The following is a 26,751-nucleotide window of genomic DNA, read 5'->3' as shown; positions in this document are numbered from 1 at the left end:
ATGGACAATGTAATTAAAGATTCACAATATTGTACAACTTTAAAAACTAGTAGTAGTAACAAGGGCACCAAAATGCAAAATTCCCTCTTGAATGTTAATAATGAAATAAGTATTGCAAACCATAGCACTTTGGAAAGTAATGAAATGAGTACTGCAAACTATAGCACCTTGGGAAGTAATGAAGTAGAAAACACATGCACTTTAGAATTAAATAACACTTCAGTCAACGATAGTATTAATATGGTAAAAGGAAGCACTTTAAATATTGAACACTTATGCACTTTACAATTGGACACCATGATGATTTATGAAGATATTTACAAAAGAAACAGTGCCACAAACACATGCACTTTAGAAACGAATAGCACTTTAGTGAATTACACTAGCACTTTAAATAAAGAAAACACCACCAATTTGAGTTCAAGAGAAAGCAAATCAACAACAAATACTACACATAAAACTAACCATTTTCAATCCAATGAAATACATACTAATTCTAATACCTTTGTAAGCAAAAATACTGAATTACATTGTAATACAGAAAATAAAGAAGATGATTTAGTCCACAACATCTCTAATTACACCTTATCAGAAACAGAATATATGATATTGAATAAAGGTTTATCATACTGCCTACCTAACACACATGATGAATTCATCATAGAACAAGACTTAGAGAGATTTTTTAGGAAATTGAAACTTAAGGTTCATTTCTCCACACTAAAAGGCATGACAGAGACACCAGTAACAAGCAAGACTGATGCTAAGAAAAAGGACATTAAGTTTAATGATCCTAAAACATTTGGTATTAAAGGCAAAAGTAAATTCAGCCCACCAACACAACATAGTGTAGCTACATTTGCAAAATTAGTCCAAAAAGAAGTAAAAAATCTTTTAAAGAGAAACAAAAAGAGAGAACTAGTGCACATTGATAGGAAGCAACAAGATACCATTAACAAGCTAAAAAATAACAATGAAATCATAATAAAGGAAGCGGATAAGGGCGGAGCAGTGGTGCTATTAAATAAAATTGATTATGTGAAAGAGATACAGAGGCAACTCAATGACACCACAGTATATGAAGCCTTGATTAGAGATCCCACAATTCAAATAGGGAAAGAAATAGAACACATCACCAATGCAGCAGTCAAAAATGGTATTATTACAAATGAATTCAAAGAATGTCTCATTGAAAAAAACCCAGTAAGACCAGTTATATACATCTCACCAAAAATACACAAAGATAAATATCAACCACCAGGACGCCCAATAGTGGCAGGAGTTAATTCCATTTTTTCAAAAATTGCAATATTTTTAGACAAAGTATTACAGCCATATCTATTAGACACTTCTTCATATTTGAAAGACACTAATGACTTTCTTGCTAAATTAAAAGACATTGGACAGATTGGAGATAAATGCATATTGTATACATTAGATGTCACTAGCTTATATACATCAATCAAACACACCAGTGGCATTGAAGCAGTAACTAACACATTGAAAACTAACAACAAATATAATGAAGATGAAATACAATTCCTAATAGATCTATTATCCGTTATATTATACCACAATTATTTTTTATTTCAAGACACTTTTTTTCTACAAAAGCAAGGCACTGCAATGGGCTCCAGTGTAGCCCCAACATATGCCAACATTTTTATGTCCCACATAGAAGAGAAATTCATATATTCACATCCATTATTTTTAAAATATGGTGCAGCATGGTGGAGATTTGTGGATGACATATTTGGCATATGGTGGGGAGACACTGGTAGCCTACTGCAATTTGTTCAACACCTTAACACATCAGTAGCTGGGCTCAAATTTACACTCAATATGGAGGAAACAGGAGTAGCATTCTTAGACACTTTTGTATATAAAGAACAAGGCTTCTTAAAAACTGACTTGTATGTGAAACCCACAGATAAAAATAAAGTATTACAATATGACAGTTTCCATTCAAAAAGAACAATAGAAGCAATACCCCAAGGTCAATTTAAAAGAGTAAAAAGAATAGTGACTGATGAAAGGAGATGTGACATAAGACTAAATGAAATGGCAGATAAATTCAAAAGAAGAGGGTATCCAGAAGATCTAATTACAAAACAGTTGGAATACTTCAAAAATAAAGAAACTGATAACACTAAAAACAAAACAAAAGAAAACAGAATGATATTTGTTACCCAATACAACTCCCTAGGAACAAAAATATCACATATCATAAATAGACACTGGCACATACTGAGAGACTGTAATCCCCAAGTGGAGGACTTCAAACATATTCCTATGGTAGCTTATAAGAAAACCAAAAATTTGAGAGATGAATTAGTAAGGGCAGATATAGGTAGTAATAGGAAGACTTTACAAACAACAATGGGATCTGATAATAGAGGGTGTTATCCCTGCCTTCATTGCAGTCACTGTAGTTCAATAATAAAAGGGAAAGATTTTTTTCACCCCATTAAGGGAACCAAATACCCTATAAAGAAATATCTAACATGTAGAAGCACATATGCTATTTATCTCATCAAATGTCCGTGTGCCAGGATTTATATAGGAGAAACGAGTAGGGAAGTAAGAACAAGAATCACAGAACATAAATCTAACATTAGAAACAAAAATATGGAGGCTCCTGTTTCCTGTCACTTCCTCTCCATGGGTCACAACATCAGTCAACTTAGATTTCAAGTCATTGAACAAGTTGACAGACCCAGGAGGGGAGGTGACAGAGACCAGATGCTTAAAAGAAGGGAGATGTTTTGGATAAACAGATTAAACACAATGATACCTGAAGGCTTAAATAAAGATTTTGAATGGTCATTATTTTTTTGACTATGATAGCATATACCTGTAGCAGCATGTTTGATTCTGATACTATAATGTGTATAGGTTTTAATTATATGTATATAAATTTGGTTTTAAATTTCCATGTGACAAACATATATAAGTAATGAAGAAACCAACTTAAAATATAAGAATTAATAGTAAATTCCTTTAGATAATTTGTCACATGTAATTTTAAATTTTAACCACAAGATGGCACTATTGTGCAATCTGATAAAAATTGGACAGGTATAAAAGACACACCTGTATACTATTCAGTAGACATGATTAAGAACCTGGCATAGGTTTGAAACGTTGTTGTTGATATGATGGACCCTGTAAGAAACGAATAAAGGTCTTTTTAAAGTTTAACTGGTGGCTGGAAAAATACTTTTTCTTGGATATATATTGGGGTCTGGCTAACCCTTTTCCCGTGCCCCAAAAAGGAAAATAGGTGCTGTCTTTCACTATCATATTAGGACATAGCCCATACCTATGGAGGACTCTGACGTTTTAGAGGGTACTCCCTCTATTCCTAAGACTAATGTGAGGAGGCAGAGGTATACCCGCCCTCTCAATTATGTTCCACATGTCTAGAAAAAGTGATTATGTCAAAAAAGGTTAACATGTTTGATACCACTGAGCCTTCCACCTCTGAGGGGTCCCTGTCCTGTGAGGTGTGCACCCTGCTTTCATCTCCTAATACACTACAGTTTCCCATACAATGCCTGATCCTCCATCTGGAGGAGGCCTTTTCCCTTCAGACTTCACTACTATGGCTGTGACTGCGGCCATTAGTGCTTTACCTCGCCCTACTAAGGGCAAGCGAAAGGTCAAATATTGCTATCCTTCCCAGGGGTCATCATCCAGTTTATTGGCTATAGCTGATAGATGGTTATCTGAATATGAAGTTCTTTCTGATACTTCAGAGTGTGAACTTTCTGGGTCGGAATCGGCTGCCTCTAAGCCTCCAATTGTGGAGGAACCAGATTTTTGATTTAGGATGGAGCACTTGCTTTTTTTTTTTAACTGAAATTCTTGCTACCTTAGAGGTTCCAGAGGCCAAATTCGCCTGAAGAACCTTTAATTCCTAAACTGGATAGAGTTTACGAAGACAGGGTTGTTCCTCAGACTTTCCCTGTTCCTGTAAAGATGGCAAACATTATTAAGAACGAATGGGAGAGGATTGGTTCTTCACCCCTTCATCTGCCTTTAAGAAACTGTTCCTTGTTCCGGACTCTTAATTAAAGTTGTGGGGTTCCGTCCTTAAAGTGCATGTAAAGTCAATGGTATCGCACAATCTGAAAATGTTTATCAATAAAAATTAACTTAAGTTTAAGTCATCGTTTATTTCAAAAAGTTCAATTATATCGATCTATATACTTATTTAATGTGAATCTTCTTGCTCGCTTCCTCCGCCCGCCATTTTGGACCGCGTTTATAACCTTGATTGACACTGTAGTCAACTAATAATCAGTCATACCCCGTGGCGTCCAGCCCCTTTTCGTGTACGTCACTATTTATTTATGCGCATGCGTCTTTCTGTATGCGCATGCGTAAACAAACTGCTCTTTGATTTAGAAGCGCTGCGCGTCCACGATTAGGCAGTGGATTAGATTAGGCAGTTAGGCAGTGGATGTTAAACGCATGCGCAAAAGAACAATACATCTTGAACGAGCATTTCAAATACGTCATAGAGCGGGTGGGACCGCTCTATACGTTATGAGGAATAAATAGAGGAAGTAATGGATGGGAGGAGCTACAAGGGAAAACGGAGATAAGTTTTAAAATAAAATATATAGTGATATTTTGCAAATTTGGTAAAAAAAAATAATGCGTTTTGACTAATACACTGACTATGAATAAATATATGTTCTTTAAAACTGCAAAATTTACATTCACTTTAAGGTTGATGGTGCTGTCTCCATGCTTGCAAAACGTACTATTATCCCACTAGAAGATAGTTCGCCATTCAAAGAGCCCATGGATAAAAAGATGGAAACTCTGTTATGAAAGATGTTTCAACATTCGGGGTATTTTCAACCAGCGGTGGCAGTTTCCGCGGTTGCAGGGGCAGCTACCTACTGGTGTGACTCCTTATTGAAATTGATCGAGGTGGAAGGTACCCTCAATATTATTCTTGATAGAATTAAGGCTTAAAGGGTCACTATTTCTTTTATTTGTGATGCAAATATGCAAATTATTCGTTCAATGCTAAAACTGCTGGGTTTTCTGTTCAGGCCCGCCGGGCTCTGTGGCTGAAGTCTTGGTCTGCAGACTTGACTTTCAAGTCCAGACTCCTTTCCCTTCCATTCAAGGGTAAGATTTTGTTTGGTCCAGGCCTGGACTCCATTATTTACACGGTTACAGGGGGTAAGGGTGCCTTCCTACTGCACAATAAAAAGAACAGATCTAAGGAACAACCTAATAATTTTTGTTCCTTTCGTTCTGACAAATCCCAGTGCCAGCAATCCTACGCTAAATCTGAGCAACCTAAGACTTGGAAGCCAGCTCAGTCCTGGAATAAGTTCAAGCAGAGGAAGAAGCCCGCTGAGACTAAATTAGCATGAAGGGGTTGCCTCCGATCCATCTATGGATCAGGTAGGGGGCAGACTTTCGCTCTTCTCAGAAGCTTGGTTCAGTGATGTGCAGGATCCTTGGGTCCTAGAGGTCATAGCTCAGCGTTAAATAATTAAGTTCAACTCTCTTTCACACAAGGGCAGATTTCTTCTCTCAAATCTGTCATCAAAACCAGAGAAAAGGGAGGCCTTTCTGTGGTGCTTTTGGGAACTGTCCTCCTTAGGAGTCATTGTACTGGTTCCCCTAGAAGAACAAGGCTTGGGATAATACTCAAAGCTTTTCGGGGTCCCAAAAAAGGAAGGAACTTTCCGCCCGATTCTGGACCTAAAGTGCTTAAACAAGTTTCTTAACGTCCCTTTGTTCAAGATGGAGACAATAAGGTGTATCCTTCCCTTAGTCCATAAGGGACAGTTCATGACCACTATAGATCTGAAGGATGCTTACCTTCACGTCCCTATCCACAGGGAACACTTTCAGTTCCTAAGGTTTTTCACAAAGTTTCTGAGGGCTCTCTTGGCCATGGCCAGAACCCATGGCATTGCAGTAGCACCTTACTTGTACGATATTCTGGTACAAGCACCATCCTTTTGTCTAGTGGAAGAACATTCGGAATCTCTTCTCTCTCTTCTTAGATCCCATGGATGGAAGATAAACTTAGAAAATAGTTCTCTTATTCCAAGCCCCAGGGTAGAATTCCTGGGCACTATAATAGACTCACTAGTCATGAGGATATTTCTTTCAGACCAGAGATGCTGCAAGCTGGCTTCGGCATGTCTTGCCCTCTGGACCTCCTCAAGGCACTCTGCGGCACAGTGTATGGAGGTGATTGGTCTCATGGTGTCCAGCATGGACATAATTTCCTTTGCCAGGTTCCGTCTCATGCATGCATGTGCATGCTAAGACAGTGGAATGGCCTCTGGACAACCGGTCGAGAGAATCACTCTCTTGGTGGCTCTGTACAGATCATCTGTCCCGAGGGACATCCTTTTTAAGACCATCCTGGGAGATTGTGACTACAGATGTGAGTCTCTCAGGTAGGGAGCAGTTTAGGGAGCCAAGAAGGCTCAGGGCCTTTGGTCTCGAGAGGAGAGCTCTCTTCCAATCAACATTCTGGAACTTCGAGCAATCTTCAATGCTCTGAAGACTTGGCCCCGTCTGGGTTCGTCTCAGTTTATCAGATTCCAATCAGACAATATCACCTCGTTGGCTTACATCAACCACCAGGGAGAACGAGGAGCTCCCTAGCAATAACGGAGGTATCTTAGATTCTGGAGTGTGTGGAGGCCCACAACTGTTCGCTGTCAGTGATCCACATTCTGGGTGTTGACAACTGGGAAGCGGATTTTCTCAGCAGACAATCCTTTCATCTAGGGGAATGGTCTCTCCATCCCGAGGTGTTTGCAGAGATATGCAACAGGTGGGGGACTCTGGAGATAGATATCATGGCATCCCGTCTCAATACCAAGCTACCCAGGTTTGGGTCGAGATCCAGGGATCCTCAGGCGGAGCTAATAGATGCATTAGTGGTGCCTAGGAGATTCAGTCTTGTATACCTTTTTCCGCCATTACCTCTCCTTCCTCCAGTAGTGGCCCGCATCAAGCAGGAGCGGGCATCAGTAATACTGATTGCTACATCATGGCCGCGAAGGATGTGGTTCGTGGATCTAGTGGGGATGTCGTCATCTCCTCAATGGAAGTTACCTTGTCGCAGGGATCTGCTGGAACAAGGTCCTTTTGTTCATTAAAATCTAGATTCTCTGAGGCTGACTGTGTGGAGATTGAACGCTTAGACCTAGCCAAGAGAGGTTTCTCTGAGAGAGTTATTGATATTCTAATGCAAGTTTATAAGCCGGTTACTCGTCGCATCTAACATAATGTGTGGAGAACCGACTTATTCTGGTGTAAAGAAAATAGATTCCCCTGGCATAAGGTCAGGGTTTCCAGGATTCTTTCCTTTCTCCAGGATGGTCTGGAGAAGGGCCTTTCTGCTAGCTCCCTTAAGGGACAGATTTCAGACCTATCTGTTTTACTGCACAAGAGGCTTGCTGCTAAGCTTCCAGATGTTCAGTCTTTTGTTCAGGCTCTGGCTAGAATCAGGCCTGTGTTTAGATCTAGCGCACATCAGAGTTTAAATCTCGTTCTTAAGGTTTTGCAGAAGGCTCCGTTTGTGCCTATGCATGTAGTTGACCTTAAATTACTGTCTTGGAAGGTTATTTTCCTACTGGCCATTGCTTCGGCGCACAGAGTCTCTGAAATGGCTGCCTTGCAATGTGAGCCTCCTTACCTAGCATTTATGCTGATAAGACTGTTCTTTGTACTGGGTTAGGTTTTCTTCCTAAGGTTGTTTCAGATCGCAACATCAATCAGGAGATTGTGGTTCCTTCCTGTCCTAATCCTTTTTCTTCAAAGGAACAGTTACTTCATAATTTGGATGTGGTTCTGGCCTTGAAGGTCTATCTTCAGGCTACAAAGGAGTTTAGACAGACTTCTTCTTTCTTTGTTGTCTATTCTGGGAAGCGTAGGGGGCAGAAGGCCTCATCCACTTCCTTATCTTTTCGTTTGAGGAGCATTATTCGCTTAGCTTATAAGACTGCAGGACATAAACCTACTAAAAGGATTAAGGCTCATTCAACTAGAGCAGTGGCTTCATCTTGGGCCTTCAAGAATAAGGCCTCTATGGATCAGATTTGTATGGCGGCTACTTGGTCCTCCTTACATACCTTTTCTAAATTTTACAATTTTAACATTTTTGCTTTGGCTGAAGCAGCTTTTGGGAGAAGGGTTTTGCAGACTGTGGTGCCTTCAGAATAGGGTCTGCCTTCTTTTTTGCCCTCCCATTCATTCAGTGTCCTCTGGAGCTTGGGTATATGTTTCCCACAAGTAAGGAATGAAGCTGTGGACTCTCCTCATAATAAGAAGGAAAACATAAATTATGCTTACCAGATAATTTCCTTTCTTTCTGTGTGAGGAGAGTCCACGGCCCCCACCCGTATTCTCTGAAGGGCAGACCTAAATTTTGTTTTGTTCTTCTGGCACCATATATACCCTGATATTTTTCCCACTGTTCCTTGTTCCCTTGGCAGAATGACTGGAAGTGGGGGATGTAGTTAATCTTTTAACTGGGGTGTCTTTGCCTCCTCCTGGTGGCCAGATTCTGTATTCCCACAAGTAAGGAATGAAGGAAAGGAAATTATCTGATAATTTATCTCACATAAAGGGGCCGATTTATCAAATCATGTCTGGTTGACATTGCTAAATGCCGACAGCATACTCTGCTTGTGCAATGCCCCCCCCCCCCTGCACATTTGCAGCCAATCGGCCTCTAGCAGGGGGAGTCAATCATCCTGATCGTATCTGATCAAGTTGACGAGTTAAGAAGCAGCGGTCTTAAGACGGCTGCCTCTTAAATCCTGTTTCTGGTGAGCCAGAAGGCTCGTATGGAATAAGCAGCATCTGCTGCTTGATAAATCGGCCCCAAAGACTGGATCAGACCCTGCAGGATTCAAAATGTTGACTTTGCAAGAAATTACAAAGTGATTGCTTGATAAGTGTAAGAGTTTATTACACCTGTCCTCAACTTGCGACAACAATTGAAATAAATAAAAAAAAAACATGAAATGTTCAACAATTATGTTGTGGAATCGCAAATCATCTAAATGCTTATAAATCATTCATTTGTATACAGATTTTTTTAAATTCTTTGTTGCTGATACATACTTTATTAATAGACAAAATTACTTGTATGTCACTTTAAATTTATACTAGTTAGCTGGCTATTGGTGGCTATGCATATATGCCTATTAAAAATGGCATTGTTGCTGTCGGGGTGACTTTAACTGTCTGTTTAACCCATTGACAGGTGTTAAACATATACTTATATGCAATCAATAGTGCAGTAATAACACATTAAAACATTTTATTTTTAGATGAAGCCTAAAACAAGAAACAAACATATCAGTGGGTACTAATAGACATACCCCCTCAAACAACAACAACACAAGAGCTGCTGTATTTTACATTTACACCAATCTATATAGAATATAAAATGTATGTGCATACTGGATATGCATTTATAGCAGATATATTATGATTGTGCATTCTAGATATATATTATTCTTGTACATACTGGATGTATTATGTTTGTATATACTGGATGTATTATGTTTTTGAATACTGGTTATATTTTATTTGTGCATACTGGATATTTTATGTTTGTTCATAATGGGTATATTATGTTTGTGCATACTGGATATTTTATATTTGTGCATACTGGATATATTATGTTTGTACATACTGGATATATTATATTTATAAGTACTGAATATATTATGTTTGTTCATACTGGATATATTATGTTTGTACATACTGGATATATTATATTTGTAAGTACTGGATATATTATGTTTGTTCATACTGGATATATTATATTTGTACATACTGGATATATTATTTTTGTACATACTGGATATATTATATTTGTACATACTGGATATATTATATTTGTACATACTGGATATATTATATTTGTGCATACTGGATATATTATTTTTGTACATACTAGATATATTATATTTGTACATACTGGATATATTATTTTTGTACATATTGGATATATTATATTTGTACATACTGGATATATTATTTTTGTACATACTGGATATATTATATTTGTGCATACTGGATATACCTGTATTATTTTTGTGCATACTGGATATATTATATTTGTGCATACTGGATATATTATATTTGTGCATACTGGGTATATTATATTTGTGCATACTGGATATATTATGTTTGTGCATACTGGATATATTATATTTGTGCGTACTGGATATATTATATTTGTGCATACTGGATATATTATATTTGTGCATACTGGATATATTATATTTTTGCATACTGGATATACCTATATTATGTTTGTGCATAATGGATATATTATGTTTGTGCATACTAGAGCAGATTAGGGGTTCATAAGTATAATGTAGGTAGCGGCAGTGTATAATGTAGGTGGCGACGATGTCAGGGGCAGCAGATTAGGGGTTAATAAGTGTAAGATTAGGGCTGTTTAGACTCAGGGTTCAGGTTAGAGTGTTAGGTGTAGACATAAAATGTATTTTCCCATAGGAATCAATGGGGCTGCGTTAGGAGCTGAACGCTGCTTTTTTTCCAGCCGATTTTGCCCCATTGATACCTATGGGGAAATCGTGCACGAGCACGCTTAGCCAGCTCACTGCTACCGTAAGCAACGCTGGTATTGAGGTGAGATGTGGAGATAAATTTTGCTTTACGCTCACCTATTTGCGGCTAACGCCGCGTTTAAAAAAACCTGTAATACCAGCATTGTCTTAAGTGAGCGGTGAGAAAAAAATGCTCGTTAGCAATGCACCCCTGTTACCGCAAAACTCGTAATCTCGGTGCTAGTATTTTTTTTTTCATCGACACACCTCATACCTCCTAACATGAATCCAAATATGACCATACTGTTATTCGTGATAACCCTTTTCTCAATCCAATTTTGTTCACATCACTACCGCCATAAGCACACACCTCAAACTGGAAAACAAATTATCATACACATACATACATGGCATGCTCTGTTGCGGTAACTTATCTGCTGAGTGCTAGTGGAGGATTATAAAAAAGAACCCTCCTACCCCCACCTCACACAATTATAAAGTATCCCATTCACTATATGACCAAACAAAAATGATTTCCAAATTCCTATTCCTTATGTTACTTGCCCTTGCAAATGATGTAGAGTCTAACCCTGGTCCCCCAACAAATTCCATTCCTAGCCTTCCAGCTAAAAAAGGCCTCTCCTTTGTGTACTGTAATATGCACAGCTTACTACCAAAAATTAATGCACTGCAAGCATGGTGTTTACAATACAAGCCAAAAATCATTGTGATCTCTGAATCGTGGCTAACTGCAAAAACACCTGACTCTGCCATTGCTATACATGGGTATTCATGCCATAGAAATGATAGAGCAAAGAGAGGAGGCGGCATTGTAATATATGTTGACAATTCCACAAAGTACACCCCCTTACAAAAATATAGCTCTACTGCCACCTTTGATTTCCTTTCTGGCACAATTGACATCCCATGCAGTAAATAAAAAATTGTTGCTGGAATCTACCACCCACCTAGCTCCCCTGTGCATTCCCTTTCTGACATAGCACATCTCCTTAGTGAAACCATAGCTCGAAACCCAAAAAGTGAAATTTTGTTTTTTTGGAGATTTTAATATTGATTGGCTGAATCCAAAAAATAATAGTTGTCACTCGCTGTTTAAATCTTTGCAGCTAACGCAATTAATCTCCTCCCCAACGCACATAAACATCAAAAGCCATAATCACACCCTGCTCGACTGGATTCTCTCCACTTCTCCTGACCGAATCCAGGAGGAAGGTGTTCTCTCTAACAATTTCAGTGACCACTGCTTAGTGTACTGCGTGCGCAAAATAAAGGCAACTAAATCCTCTCCCAAGGTTAAAATCACCAGGTCCTTCAAAAAAATTAATCTTTAATCATTTCTAAATGACATCAAGAACATCCCCTGGCACAGAGTAAACCTAATCCCAGATCTAGACTCTGCAGTTGAATTCTTTCAATCTGAACTCCTACAAGTTTGGAATTTACATGCCCTGTGGCGTAAGGTGAGAATAAAAGGAGCACACTTGAATTGGATCACAGCTGACCTTATTATAATGTGCCAGTTTCGGGATTCATTGTGGTCAAAGTTCAAGCATACAGGCTCTATGAATGATCACTGTGTATATAGACAATGGCGAAATATATGCACTAAACAAACAAAATTGGCCAAGGCCCAATATTTCTGTGAAAATCTGAATAATAACATAGCAAACCCTAGAAAGTTTTGGAAACTCATAAACAACTTACAAAATCCACTAATCCACTCCCAACCCCCCACTGTCAATGTGGACAACCAAACCCTGCAACTCCCCTTAGAAGTAGCAAATGCCTTTAATAGTTATTTTGTCAGATGCTCCACCACCCTGATTAACAAACTAATAAATTACATGCATCCTGAAACTACAAATGGGGATCTGTACCCATCAATTTAATTAAGAAACACCTTAATAATCTAAAAATGAAAAACCAGTCTGGACCTGATCAAATCCCAGCAATGCTGTTGAAACTCAGTGCGCCGGTAATTGCTAAACCTGTCACAACCCTAATTAACGAATCCTTGGTGTCTGGATACATACCCAAACTTTGGAAAACTGCAAGAGTAGTGCCTAGCCATAAAAGTGGGGAGTTAACCTTGGTGTTTAATTATCGCCCTATATTTTTGCTCCCAGTGTTGTCAAAAATCGTCCATACGCAACTATGTGAGTATTATCAACAATCTAACTATCTGACCCCTGATCAATCAGGTTTTCGCCCAAATCACTCCACTACAACTGCCCTCCTAAAAGTTTGCAACGACATCCAAACTGGCATGGAACAAGGAGACCTAACTGGAGCTATTTTCCTTGATTTTGCAAAGGCCTTTGACACAGTAGACCCCGACATACTACTGCTCAAACTAAAAAACTCTGGTATTGCTGATCGTCCGTTAACCTGATTTCGATCATATGTATCAGATCGATCACAATATGTCTCCATTTCTGACAGCGACTCCCTCCCTCTCCCAGTCACGTGTGGTGTTCCCCAAGGTTCCATTCTCGGCCCCCTATTATTCACATTATTTATAAATGATCTGCCTAATGTCTGCAAATCCTCAACTGTACACATGTACGCAGATGACATGGTAATCTATGCAAACAATTCCAATCTGCCGCAGCTTGAAGCAGTGCTCCAAGACCAGTTCACAGAGGTAGAAAAGTGGGTCTCAAAAAACAAACTCTTCCTAAACACTGACAAAACTGTCACAATGATCTTTGGAATGGGACCTAAATTACGCAAATTACAAAATTCCCATCTACGCATCAAAACAAAATCCAATTGCACGCTGACCGCAGTCCACTCTTTCAAATACTTAGATATGTTGTTAGACCCCAATCTATCTTTTGGCCTCTACATAGAAAAACTTGCATCTAAACTTTATCCAAAACTAGGTGCCCTGTACAGAAACAAATTCTGCCTCAGCCCTACAGTAAAGGAAAAGATTGTATAGCAAATGCTGATGCCTATTATGGATTACGGGGACGTAGTATATGCACCTGCACCACAAACTCACCTTAATAAACTTAATAATTGTATAACTCATTCTGCCACTTTGTGCTACAATGTAACTACAGGACCCACCATTGTGACATGCTAAAATAACTAAACTGGCTGTCGCTGGAATCCAGTTGCACCCTCCATCTTTCCTGCCTTGTGTTTAAGAGCCTTTCTGGGAAGCTCCCACCCTACCTGAGCAGAATGCTCTCCCCAGCTATTCCCACCTCCTATAACCTCCGATCCAGTACCAGCACATTATTTAGCTTGCCTCAATACAAAAAGAAAGCAGCTCGATCCTCCTTTTCCTACAGAGCACCACAATTATGGAACAACCTCCCGCACACTTTCAAACCTTCCCCAAGCCTAATATCCTTTAAGAGATCCCTCTCTACATATCTCAAAACAGAATGCACCTCTCATGGTTGATTAAATATTTCCTACCTGTTCTATGTTAAAGTTTTGCATATATTTTGTGTATTATTATTGTTTTTGTATTTTATTGTACCCTATTGTATCAATGCAATGTTTTGTGGACCCAGGACATACTTGAAAATGAGAGAAATCTCAATGTATTCTTCCTGGTAAAATATTTTATAAATAAATACATTTGTCAAAATCAACATTTTTATGTTTGGGTTATTTTACTTTTTTTTCATTCCTTGAAAATGAAGGTTAATACTTAAGGACCTTTGGTATACAAAGATGAAATACAGGTCTAGATTATCAAGCTCTTCTCCTATCTTCGACTGGAGGTTCTCACAAGAGAACCTGCAGTCAGGATTTATCAAGCAACGGTCATCAGACTGCTGCTTACCTACCCTCTTCTCCACCTCTTAGGTAGAGAATTTCAATGTCCCCAGTCTCGTCAGACAGATTGACAGCTCCTGCCCCCGCATGATTGGCTGTGCATGGGCAGGTGGCAGGATTGCACAGGAGTGCAAAATAGCGCTCATGTACAATGTTAAATTCAGGCAGTGGATTGCTGCCCACCAGAAGAGAGATGAGGTAGACTGGAGCGAATATGACCGCCCCAGTCTGCCCTTGATTGATAAATCGAGCCTAAAATGCTGAGTTATCTTTACTTTCTAATCTAAATTGTGCCAGTTTATCTTAACTATTTCTGTGTTAAAAAAAACAAACGTAAAATAATTGCTTTAAATTGTAGTTTAACAATGTATTTTTTTAAATAATCTACTTCACATAAATAGTCTTACATTTTACTGCACACTGAATAGCAGCAGAATTACAAAAGCATTCATTCTTTACCAAAAAATGCAAGTTTGCATTATTAAAATTCATTTTTATGATGCATTCAGAAACATTAGTTTCAATAAGTGTAGATGTTTTTATTTCTTTTCCATTCCACTGAACTAACTTCCTTAATTTATATCTAAGTTAATGGTGTGTTCCAGGTTGACTTTCTGCTGAGAATATATCTTGACATGGCCTCATTATATCATGTCAGTGAGGCCTGCAGGCATTCTTACTTTGCCTACTGCCAGGTTATGACCCATCGGTAGAACAATACTCTGCATACACCAGCTGACAGTTACATGAACACAAAGCCAATTCAAGGGAAAATGTAAAATATTTTCAAGATATGTCTGGGCTTTGTTAAGTGTAAAAAAAAAAATATATATTCTTTAACAAAGTCAAAGGATACATTTCACATCATTAATATTATATTACTCCTTGTAATAATGGCCAAGTTTATGAAAGAATATAAAGAATAAAACTGACAAAATTAAAATTGCTAACATTTCATTCCTAGCATACTCACTATAATTAAATGGATAAATCAAAGATGATGGTAGCATCTGATAATTATAACCATTATTGACATAGAAAATTCAGTTGAAATGCTGTTTTTTTACTTAATCAGACAAAATGCAAATAAATAGTGCCAGATAGGTGTTTGTATAGAAAGTTGTAATATGCCCTTAAATCTTGTATGACATTTGAATTTCTGTCTTCACTAATTTAGACATCAATCTAAAAAGAAAACTACTGTTAACTAGGTTTAATGTCCTGGAGTATGATCCATTCTAGTTAGCCTTTCAAATGATTTACACCCTGCACTCTAAAGTTTTGCTCCTCAACAAAAAAAAAAAAAAAAAAAAAAAAAAAAAAAAAGAATCAAAACTCTATATTTACAGTATGTACACTGCATCTCCAATGAAAGGATGAATAGTGATAATACAGATATAAATGTAGTGTTTCTAGAAAGTTAGAAGAATGTTTCATCTTTTGAAATGTTGAAAAATGAAACCAGAAAGATGAGGGTCAAACAAAGTTGAAGGAGAAAAAATGTGACTTGAAAATGCATTCTAAATAATTTGATATTGTGGAAGCAATACACCAAATATCACTGTGATATTGAGTACATCTAACCTATAGTAATCCAGTGAACCTCAACAATAGCATTGATAGTGAACCCATGACTTTAAACCCCAAGGTGACACTTATAACAAATTAGTTGGCACTTTTCCTCTTGGTTTCATTGACTGAAATCATAATGCTTAATTATTTTCTTATACATCCATGCTACAGGATATTTCTTTAAAGGTTACCATGGATCACAGAGGTATTTTTAGATTATCAATAATTTAGGCACCCATTCTTACAAAAAGGTCCACAACCCCACTCTACAGTGTAATAGTAAGCCATAATCTTCTAAACAAACCCTGTTCCATCAAAACAATATAGCCTCCATTCCATTCAATAAATTCTTGTGCAAAATGCATAAAAGGGCTTTCAAATTCAAAGCCAATACAATCCATTTAAAAACCAAATAATGGCCCATTTATTGCAAACTTTCAAATTTCTTGTAGTACGATCATAACCCTTTTTCCTTACATGGAGATATATATAGTATTCTTTTCTATCATAAAAAACTTTTACAGCAGGAATTTTGACTTCAAGTTCAATAGCTCTGATCACTTGAAAATCCATTAAACTTGTTTTTGAGTGATATATGTTGTCTGATTGTGGAGTTTTTTATGTTAAAGTTTTACAATATTGTGTTGTTGTTAAATACAATGTTTAAAATACAATACAGAACAGCATTTTAAACAATGTACTCTGATTGTGAATGTTCAGTTATGATTGTAGTATGTGTGTGGATGTTTTTAAAAATGTAGTTCTACCATTACATAAAATTATTTTAAATATATAGGAGCTGATTTTTCAATGGCTGGCAGACATGATATGATGTAGCGTATCATATTCGCCAGATATCGCTGAATGCCAACAGCATACGCTGTCGGCATTTAACATTGCACAAGCAGTTCTGGTGAACTGCTTATGCAATGCAGTCCCCTGCAGATTCACGGCCAATCAGCTGCTAGCAAGGGGTGTCAATCAACCCAATCGTATTCGCTCGGGCGGATTGATGTCCGCAGCCTCAGAGGTGGCAGACAGTTAAGGAGCAGCAGTCTTAAGACAGCTGATTCTTAACTGCTGTTTCCGGCGAGCTTGAAGGCTCCCGCGGAAACAGGGGGATCAGGAGCCGTTCGGCCCTTAGTTATTCAACCCAATAGGGTCAGATTACAAATTGTGCACAAAATATTGCTTCTGCAAAAGTAATACAAGCACACTCAAAAAAAAAAAGGGACATCACACATTTTATTGTGGGACATTTAAAAAATGAACTTGTAGTCTTACTTCTGCTTAAAATTTTTAGCACTAATTGTAATTCTGAGCTTGTAGTAAAAAAACAACTGCCACTTGTAAGGACTGGGGGGAATTTGCCCGTTTGCGGTCGCGTGATAAATTAGCGCTCCACTTGTATTCTAGCCCATAATTGGACACATCATGAATTGATATTGGCTACATGAAAAACATGCATTCAAACTTATTAGACAGAGATTAATAATATTAAATCTGTTATCCACCATATTTTAATTTTGCAGTATAGTAGTTGTAGAATTAGCAACTGGTCGCAACAATTAAGTGAAAAATAATAGATGAGGTATGTTGCAACCTAAATATTCTGTATATATGTTTATATATACATATTGGATTTGGGTTTCCTCTATTATAATTTTCTTTGCCAACATTTTATACAACCTCCTAGTTTTATTAAATACTGTTTAGGTTGGCAGACAGTACTCTTTGAATCCATAGTATTAAAGTCTAAAAACTATGTATAGCTGCTATGCAAACCTCTTTCAAACTCTTTAGGAAGCAAACTGCAGGGTAATATGATTTCCATTCCATCCATAAGAATTTATATGGGGAATTATTATATGGGAGCTTGAGTTATGTATGAGTTTGTTTTCTAAGCCATATTAACCCATAAGAAGAGCTACTATTTGTATAGAAGGGAAACAATGCTCATATTAGTAAATTAAAAAAGAGCAACATGTAATTTAACATATAAAAAGCAAACAAAAAATAATATAAGAGATAGGGTAACACTCAAGGGATTTTTACAAACTTTCCCATAGAACCAAACGATGTGTCGACAAAGAGAAAGTAAAATGAAGCAGCTAATTAATCCAATAATATTTGTGGTTAACCACAATATCTTTGGATATAAAATGTGCAATAACCCATAAAGTTGACTTAACATACAAAACTCTTGTGACATTGCAATGAGTTGGGCTATATAGTTTATAAGCACCAATAAATGAAAAAAAATAAAAAAATAAATAAATATATATATAAATATATATATATATATATATATATATATATATATATATATATATATATATATATATATATATATATGGTGTTAGAATGTTTAAAGGGACACTGAACCCAATTTTTTTTCTATTGTGATTCAGATAGAGCATGCAATTTTAAGCAACTTTCTAATTTACTCCTATTATCAATTTTCCTTCTTTCTCTTGCTATCATTACAGGGAGTGCAGAATTATTAGGCAAATTAGTATTTTGACCACATCATCCTCTTTATGCATGTTGTCTTACTCCAAGCTGTATAGGCTCGAAAGCCTACTACCAATTAAGCATATTAGGTGATGTGCATCTCTGTAATGAGAAGGGGTGTGGTCTAATGACATCAACACCCTATATCAGGTGTGCATAATTATTAGGCAACTTCCTTTCCTTTGGCAAAATGGGTCAAAAGAAGGACTTGACAGGCTCAGAAAAGTAAAAAATAGTGAGATATCTTGCAGAGGGATGCAGCACTCTTAAAATTGCAAAGCTTCTGAAGCGTGATCATCGAACAATCAAGCGTTTCATTCAAAATAGTCAACAGGGTCGCCAGAAGCGTGTGGAAAAACCAAGGCGCAAAATAACTGCCCATGAACTGAGAAAAGTCAAGCGTGCAGCTGCCAAGATGCCACTTGCCACCAGTTTGGCCATATTTCAGAACTGCAACATCACTGGAGTGCCCAAAAGCACAAGGTGTGCAATACTCAGAGACATGGCCAAGGTAAGAAAGGCTGAAAGACAACCACCACTGAACAAGACACACAAGCTGAAACATCAAGACTGGGCCAAGAAATATCTCAAGACTGATTTTTCTAAGGTTTTATGGACTGATGAAATGAGAGTGAGTCTTGATGGGCCAGATGGATGGGCCCGTGGCTGGATTGGTAAAGGGCAGAGAGCTCCAGTCTGACTCAGACGCCAGCAAGGTGGAGGTGGAGTACTGGTTTGGGCTGGTATCATCAAAGATGAGCTTGTGGGGCTTTTTCGGGTTGAGGATGGAGTCAAGCTCAACTCCCAGTCCTACTGCTAGTTTCTGGAAGACACCTTCTTCAAGCAGTGGTACAGGAAGAAGTCTGCATCCTTCAAGAAAAACATGATTTTCATGCAGGACAATGCTCCATCACACACGTCCAAGTACTCCACAGCGTGGCTGGCAAGAAAGGGTATAAAAGAAGAAAATCTAATGACATGGCCTCCTTGTTCACCTGATCTGAACCCCATTGAGAACCTGTGGTCCATCATCAAATGTGAAATTTACAAGGAGGGAAAACAGTACACCTCTCTGAACAGTGTCTGGGAGGCTGTGGTTGCTGCTGCACGCAATGTTGATGGTGAACAGATCAAAACACTGACAGAATCCATGGATGGCAGACTTTTGAGTGTCCTTGCAAAGAAGGTGGCTATATTGGTCACTGATTTGTTTTTGTTTTGTTTTTGAATGTCAGAAATGTATATTTGTGAATGTTGAGATGTTATATTGGTTTCACTGGTAAAAATAAATAATTGAAATGGGTATATATTTGTTTTTTGTTAAGTTGCCTAATAATTATGCACAGTAATAGTCACCTGCACACACAGATATCCCCCTAAAATAGCTAAAACTAAAAACAAACTAAAAACTACTTCCAAAAATATTCAGCTTTGATATTAATGAGTTTTTTGGGTTCATTGAGAACATGGTTGTTGTTCAATAATAAAATTAATCCTCAAAAATACAACTTGCCTAATAATTCTGCACTCCCTGTATTTGAAAAAGAAGGCATCTAAGCTTTATTCTGGCTTCAGTACTCTGGACAGCACTTTTTTATTGGTGGATGAATTTATCCACCAATAAGCAAGGACAACCCAGGTTGTTCACCAAAAATGGGCCGGCATCTAAACTTACATTCTTGCATTTCAAATAAAGATACCAAGAGAATGAAGAAAATTTGATAATAGGAGTAAATTAGAAAGTTGCTTAAAATTTCATGTTCAATCTGAATCACGAAAGAAAATGTTTGGGTACAGTGTCCCTTTAATGTACTTAGATAAAAAGTACATACACAAATTACAGATTTATACTATCAAGACAGACTACTGTCATTATCCAGTTCTTAAAAGCATGTTTTATTATTGTATCTTTGCTAAAAGCATGTAATAATTAGACAGTTTAAGTAAATTATCAATATGGAAATGTTTTTGCCATGTATCTTGCTTTTATTTGCTTGTCTCAGTGCTTGTTTTTGTCAGCCTTTGAAGTGTGTAGGAAGCTAAGGATGTATGGCTTCTATGACATCAGCTGCAAAAATAGCACTGAGGTTTCTAATCAACAAATGAATCTACCAATAAAAATAACTTGAACCTATTAGTCTTTAATGTAGCCCCCTCATATGCCTCAGACGCTGTTTTCACTGTAGGAATTTGAAGCTGGCTTCTGTCTCAGTCATTTTAATTGGTTCAATACACATTCAGGCATGCAAATTTTTTAACAACCAGGGTCTAAAGAAATAGTGCTAATTGCCATGCTGTGTGCTTATCAGTAAGTTTGATCAGACTTCCCATAACCTACATTAAGTTATAGGTATACTGCATATGAAAGCTGAACTTTTGGTCTAAATTTCCTCAGTCACCTAATATATTTTGCGTAAGACTTAGCTTGTGACTGCATTATCTTTAAGTAAGTTAATATGTTTTTAATTTGACTTTTTAATTAAGTTACAGTACTTTCCCATTATAATGTAACTTATTATCAGACAACGGTATCTCTTAGTGGACATACAGTATATCTAGTATTTAATAAAAAAAAATTTTTATATACAGTAGATGGTTTAATTAATGGCCTAAATGCAAAGAAGATTGTGAGTTTGCCAAGGAGTTTAATTGTAAATCTCTTTACCCATCTTCTAGAGGACTTTGTTAATGGGCTTTTCTTCAGGGTCCTTTGCCAGAAAGTAATCATGGGTGGGGTACTTGGAGACCTTTTGGTGTTTTGGAGTAAGGCTTCAACAGGAGAGGTGGAACCAAGCGCAGACAGAGACACAAGTAGAGGGACTGAACGGGACCAGGCATTTCATGGGTGGAGTATTCAGTGGGTGTGGCTAGTGGGGTATGGTCAAGAGCAAGTGGGCCTGGGAAAAACAATGGCTGAACAAGTTGGGAAAAGCAAGGGGGATCAGTGTTGGAGGGCATACTGGGGGTGATGACACTTTGTTTTTTGCATTAACATACACAGTGGCATGAGGTGCCCAATAGATGATACCTCAAACATCAAATGAGAACCACTAGTAATGTGGAAAAACAATACTTAAGACCACTTAGGAAACATGCATGCAAAATGTTTTGTGTATATGTATTTTATAATTTAATTGGATAGAACAAAAAGGGCTGCACATGGTGGTTTTATAGCATTCCAGAAGTGTTAGTAATCTCTATCTTAACAACTTCCTTTATTCATTGTATTTCTCTTTACTGAATGTTTAATATTTGTGCAGTATCCATTTAGAGAAGTGATATCCAATATGCCTTATTGTTGGTGAGGGTGGATTAAATTTAAAACAAATTGATTTAAATCAAGATATAAATTAAAATTTAAATCACTAGTCAGTAAGATCGATTTAAATCATTTTAATATTTTTTTTATTTAGGTAAAGAACAATAACCATTACCTTAATAATAACAATTTCAATCGTTATTTCATTTTTATACTTGCCCCTCTATCCTTCTTGAAACCATGCTAAACTTTATTACACTTTTTTTTTGGGGGGGGGGGGGGGGGGTAATAAAAATGAATGTCTTTATCCAGACTCCTAACTTATCCAGACTTCTAACTTATAAATGAAAATAAAAGTAGCATATAGTTATATATATTATTTAGTGCTTTGTTTATTTAATCAGTTGCATTATACAGTTAATCAAAATGTTCTTCGGAAAAAGCTAACTCCTCACCACTGAACTATGCATACTGGGTATTAAAGTCCAGAACTGCAGTGGCACAAGTGACACATAGTTATTTTTCTCTTTTCTATCCATTAACTATTTATCATGTTCAAGAAAATAGGTCTAATGTCCCATTTGAGACTTAGGTAGAGGAAAGTAATGGCTAAGGGTGTTCTAGCAAACATCTGCATTGCCCCAGAATTACTGATTCTTTTAATATCATATTCATCAACACTATGAGTTCTTTTCCCCTGTTTTGCCACAAAGATGTCTTGCATATTTGCATATGCTAGCATACACTTTTGTTTACTATTATTTATAAAGCTATAATGACCCTCAATTCTAAAATTACAAATGAGTTAAATTCTTAAAAGGTATTTACTTTGTCTCTTGTCAACTAAAATTTAATTTTGCTAATTGAGAGAGTTTGAATAGATTATATAGAAATATTTTCAAGGCTGTGGGGGGGGGTGTTGTGCAACAATTAGATGTCAAACTCACTGAGAGAAGATGGTTGAACAAGGTCCCTATATGGACCACAGTAAAGTGACCCTTAAAGGGACATTCAGGTTAAATTAAATTTTCATGATTCAGATACAGCATGCCATTTTAATCAACTTTCCAATTTACTTCCATTAAAAAAAATGTGCACAGTCTATTATATTTACAATTTTTGAGTCCCCAGATCTTACTGAGCATGTGCAATAATTCACAAACTATACGTATATGCATTTGTGATTGGCTGATTGCTATCATATGGTACAAGGGGTACAAGGGGATTGGAAATATACATAACTTTGTGTTATAAAAAATCTACTACTCATTTGAAGTTTAGACTAAGTGCTATTGCATTGTCTTGTTATCTTGCATTTGTTGATTATGCAAATCTAATGTGTTGACTGGTCCTTTAAAGAAATATTAAAGAGGTATGGGCAGACTATAAGTGGGAAGCAAGCATGGGCTCTTTGTTATCAGTGTTGAAGCAAACTGAAGCAACTTGTATGGTGGTCAAGGCAGGATCGGGTGCTGAGATAAGTAGACATTTTCATTCATCAGGATGGCACTTTCTCATTAACAGTCTGTATGGGAAAACGTTTCTGAGAACAAAAGATTATAGGAATTCTTGGACACTGCACTAGACTTGGGACTTACCAACGATCTGGAATGTGCGCTAAGTGAGCCAATAGATCACTTGGTGGATCTTATGCTGGGCCTCTACAATGCAACTTTTGATACAATTTGCTGGATGCCATACATTTTAATGAAGTTGTATAGTTTTGTTCAGAAAGGAGTTTTACCCTTTATAAAGCCTCTAGTCACTACCAAACAGTTTTCAGGGTCTACTTTTTGAGAGATCCAAGAAGAGTCTTAAACTACTAGATTCTGAAGATATCCTGGGTAAGGATGCCCTAGTCTTCTATGACAACTGGGGTACACTCTGGAGTAATGTTCTCAATGAGCTGCATTTAGGAGCTGAACTATGAAAGGCTAAAGAACAACCATTCCAAGGGTTACGAGTTGAGTACACCTTTTCCACATATGAGCTTCTGATGAATGACATCAGACAAAAGTGCTACATCCTTAGAGAAGTAGAGGATAATGAAATGACTAAAAGAACCAACAGTGAAGGCAACTTCATTAAAGAGTTCATTCAATCACAACCCCTTAGACCAGCATCTGCAAGAAAGTTAAAGGAAAGGTCCCAAGAAGAGCGTTCTTTACATGAGATGCTAATGACAAATAAAATCTGTGCAGAAGCTCAGACAATCATCAAAAGGAATGAAACATTCAATAAAAGAAGATGAAGACTCTTGGACTCCAAGCAGCTTGCAATCTAACCAAAAAATGTCTTCCTTTCCACTTTGGATTACCCAGTGAAGAGCAGTCGAGGGCACCTTCAGACAGTTGATCACGTGGATATCAAAAGTGATAGAGAAAACAGCTAGAGATCAAAGTATAGCTCTGAATCTTCATCAGACAGCAAATTCTCAGACCTGACCTCAAGCATAACAGACTTGATGTTTGTTCCAGTACTGATATTCCAAGTCGACCTAAAAACAGGAGGCTTCTAAGTAATGACAAACTGAAATACTCTGGTCATAGATGCTCCATGTCCTATCAGAGCTCTTTTCAGAAAAATGGCTGTATATAGAGTCCTCAGTTTCCCAGAATATGCACACCACCTAAAAGTACAGAGCTGATCTCTGCATGGAGAGAGATAATTTAAACAGACGCTGTGGACTTCCTGCAGTGCAATGGTTACTCTACATTATCTGGGAGCAATGTTTGCTTTAACTGTCACAATAAGAGATTGTTCTTTACTTGCACATTTTGAGAAAGGCTGATGTGCCTAGAATGTTGCGTTGAGATGTTGATACCATTTAAACAATGCATGCACTTACCAGTCAGCTTCTTCAATACACTGGTACTTACTCAGGAGAACAATCCAGCTTGTTAGCAGCAGAAGACACAGGTGTTTTTCAGGGAAACCATGCACTGGGATTGTTCACGTGTCCCTCTGGTGTTTGAACCCCAAGACCTAGTAGGTGCTGATTATTTTCACAAAAAGGAGGCAATGAAGAACTGGCCTTCTATGGACATATGCATTACATTTGAAGAGTACATCTTGGAGATGGTGGATGTGAGCAATGTATGCATAATTCCCATTGAGAGGTGGAGGTTACGGAGCAGCTGTGAATCGTTTTAGTATCTTCATGAAGTCTGCCCACTGAATGAGAACATAAATATTGGGCTATAGACCAATGAAGCATTAACATGACTGCTATCTACTCGGATAATCTTAAACTCTTTGCATATGAATAAAATAGGGCAAAGGGATAATATAAAATAGCTTTTATTATATGTTGTATTGTGTGGATTTTGGTGTCTGTCTGTCTTTGTGTGTCATGTCTTGCTGACTAGGCTTATGATTAACATTACAATTCTGTTGTCCAAATCACATCCAGGTTTTCTATTGTGTAGCCTTTCTCTTCTAGCAAAAAAATAATTCTTTATTTTGTTCCATATAGAGGTTTGCACTTTTTTGCTACTCCTGATTTCACAATCTGTCTTTTTGAAATTGTAATGGGATTTTAAGATAAAATGCACTATATTTTTAAATTTGTAATATTTTATTTTATTTATATTCTTGCATGGATTTCTAGATGATTTCACTTATTATATGGTACTACACATCTGGGGGCCAATTTATCATTGCGTCAATCTTGACACATTCACTGGAGTCAATACGCTTGCCAGACATTGCCAGACATCGCTGCCATGAATCTACATACGACGCCATTATTTATTAAAAAGTCTGTCAAAAACATGCGCATCAAGTACGGAGCGACAAGCATCGGACTGTTGATAAATAAGAGTCATCAATGTCGCGGATATTCTGTTTTTTTTTTCCAACTTTATTTATACCATTTCATTATTGTCCATGAACAAGCACATTTCTCTAAAGCTAATCTTTTATTTTTCATCTGTTAATGTCCAAGAAATAGCTATATTTATATTTGAACAAAAAATAATATCTCATTGAAAGTTATTTTCTATGTATTTGTTATACAAAAAACTGATATATGATATTTCTACATAAATTAATGTGTATTTGTATTTCTATAAATCATGATATGCCTCTCATGTTTTTTTTTTTTTTAAATGATTATTAATGCTAGAATTTGTACATATATTTTTGCACATACTTTGATATATGTGTTATGTCAGAAATCGTTTGCAAACATATTTACATGTCCCTAAATTCCTTTTTTTGTTCTAAACAATGTTGTCTTTCATATCTCTGTGTTTATTTATACCACTATATGTATATAGTGTAAATGTATTATTATTCTGAGCAGAAATAATTGTGAATATAGCAGGGTATCATGAAATCAGGGTATCATATGTATTTATTTGAAATCAATGGATATTTTAAGAGTTGGGCTAGTTTTCTCTCTGCACCTGTGTAACCCTTCCTGATTGTAGTCTAGTTTTAAACACCACCCCTACACAGGTGTTATAAAATGGGCTGGCATATAAGATGACATTTCTTCATGAAAATGAAATTCAAGAGAAGGAAGAAAAACACTGAAAATATCATGACAGTAAATAGGTAATTTCTGCTGTATCTGAATCATGACAGTTTAATGTTAGGTAAACTATCCCTTTGAGCTATCAGTTTAAGATTATATTGAATCAAACATCATTTGAATTTTAAAATCATTGTCTAAAATATTACACAGTGTGTCCTAATGTCATCATCAATGTTTAACTTTAATACTAATTTTACATATACATACTTTCAAAGTATAATACAGAATGTAACAAATGGCACCTACAAGTTCTGATGAGTGATCAATGACACAAGTATCAAGCAATTTGATTCGTTAGTGATAGTAGAAAATGTATATTTAAATCAGATTGGCTGTTGTCATAAGCCATGTGATTATGCATTTCCCAATCAAAAGTGATGGAACATTTTACTAGTTTGTGGGTTGTTTAGGTGTATTGTGTCAAATTTGGTGCGAAAAGTGTTGCGTCAAATTTGGTG

The 26,751-nt window shown here is 36.9% G+C and overlaps 1 pseudogene; it reads left to right on the top strand.

The window, feature by feature from the left end:
- On the top strand, nt 1-24,906 carry LOC128647495 (protein spire homolog 1-like; annotated as a pseudogene).
- The last annotated feature ends 1,845 nt before the right edge of the window (nt 24,907-26,751 follow it).

Source organism: Bombina bombina, chromosome 2 (genome assembly GCF_027579735.1).
Source record: "Bombina bombina isolate aBomBom1 chromosome 2, aBomBom1.pri, whole genome shotgun sequence".
Taxonomy (NCBI): domain Eukaryota; kingdom Metazoa; phylum Chordata; class Amphibia; order Anura; family Bombinatoridae; genus Bombina; species Bombina bombina.
Note: the sequence above shows the minus strand (reverse complement) of the source record. Positions and strands in the feature narration are given on the sequence as shown.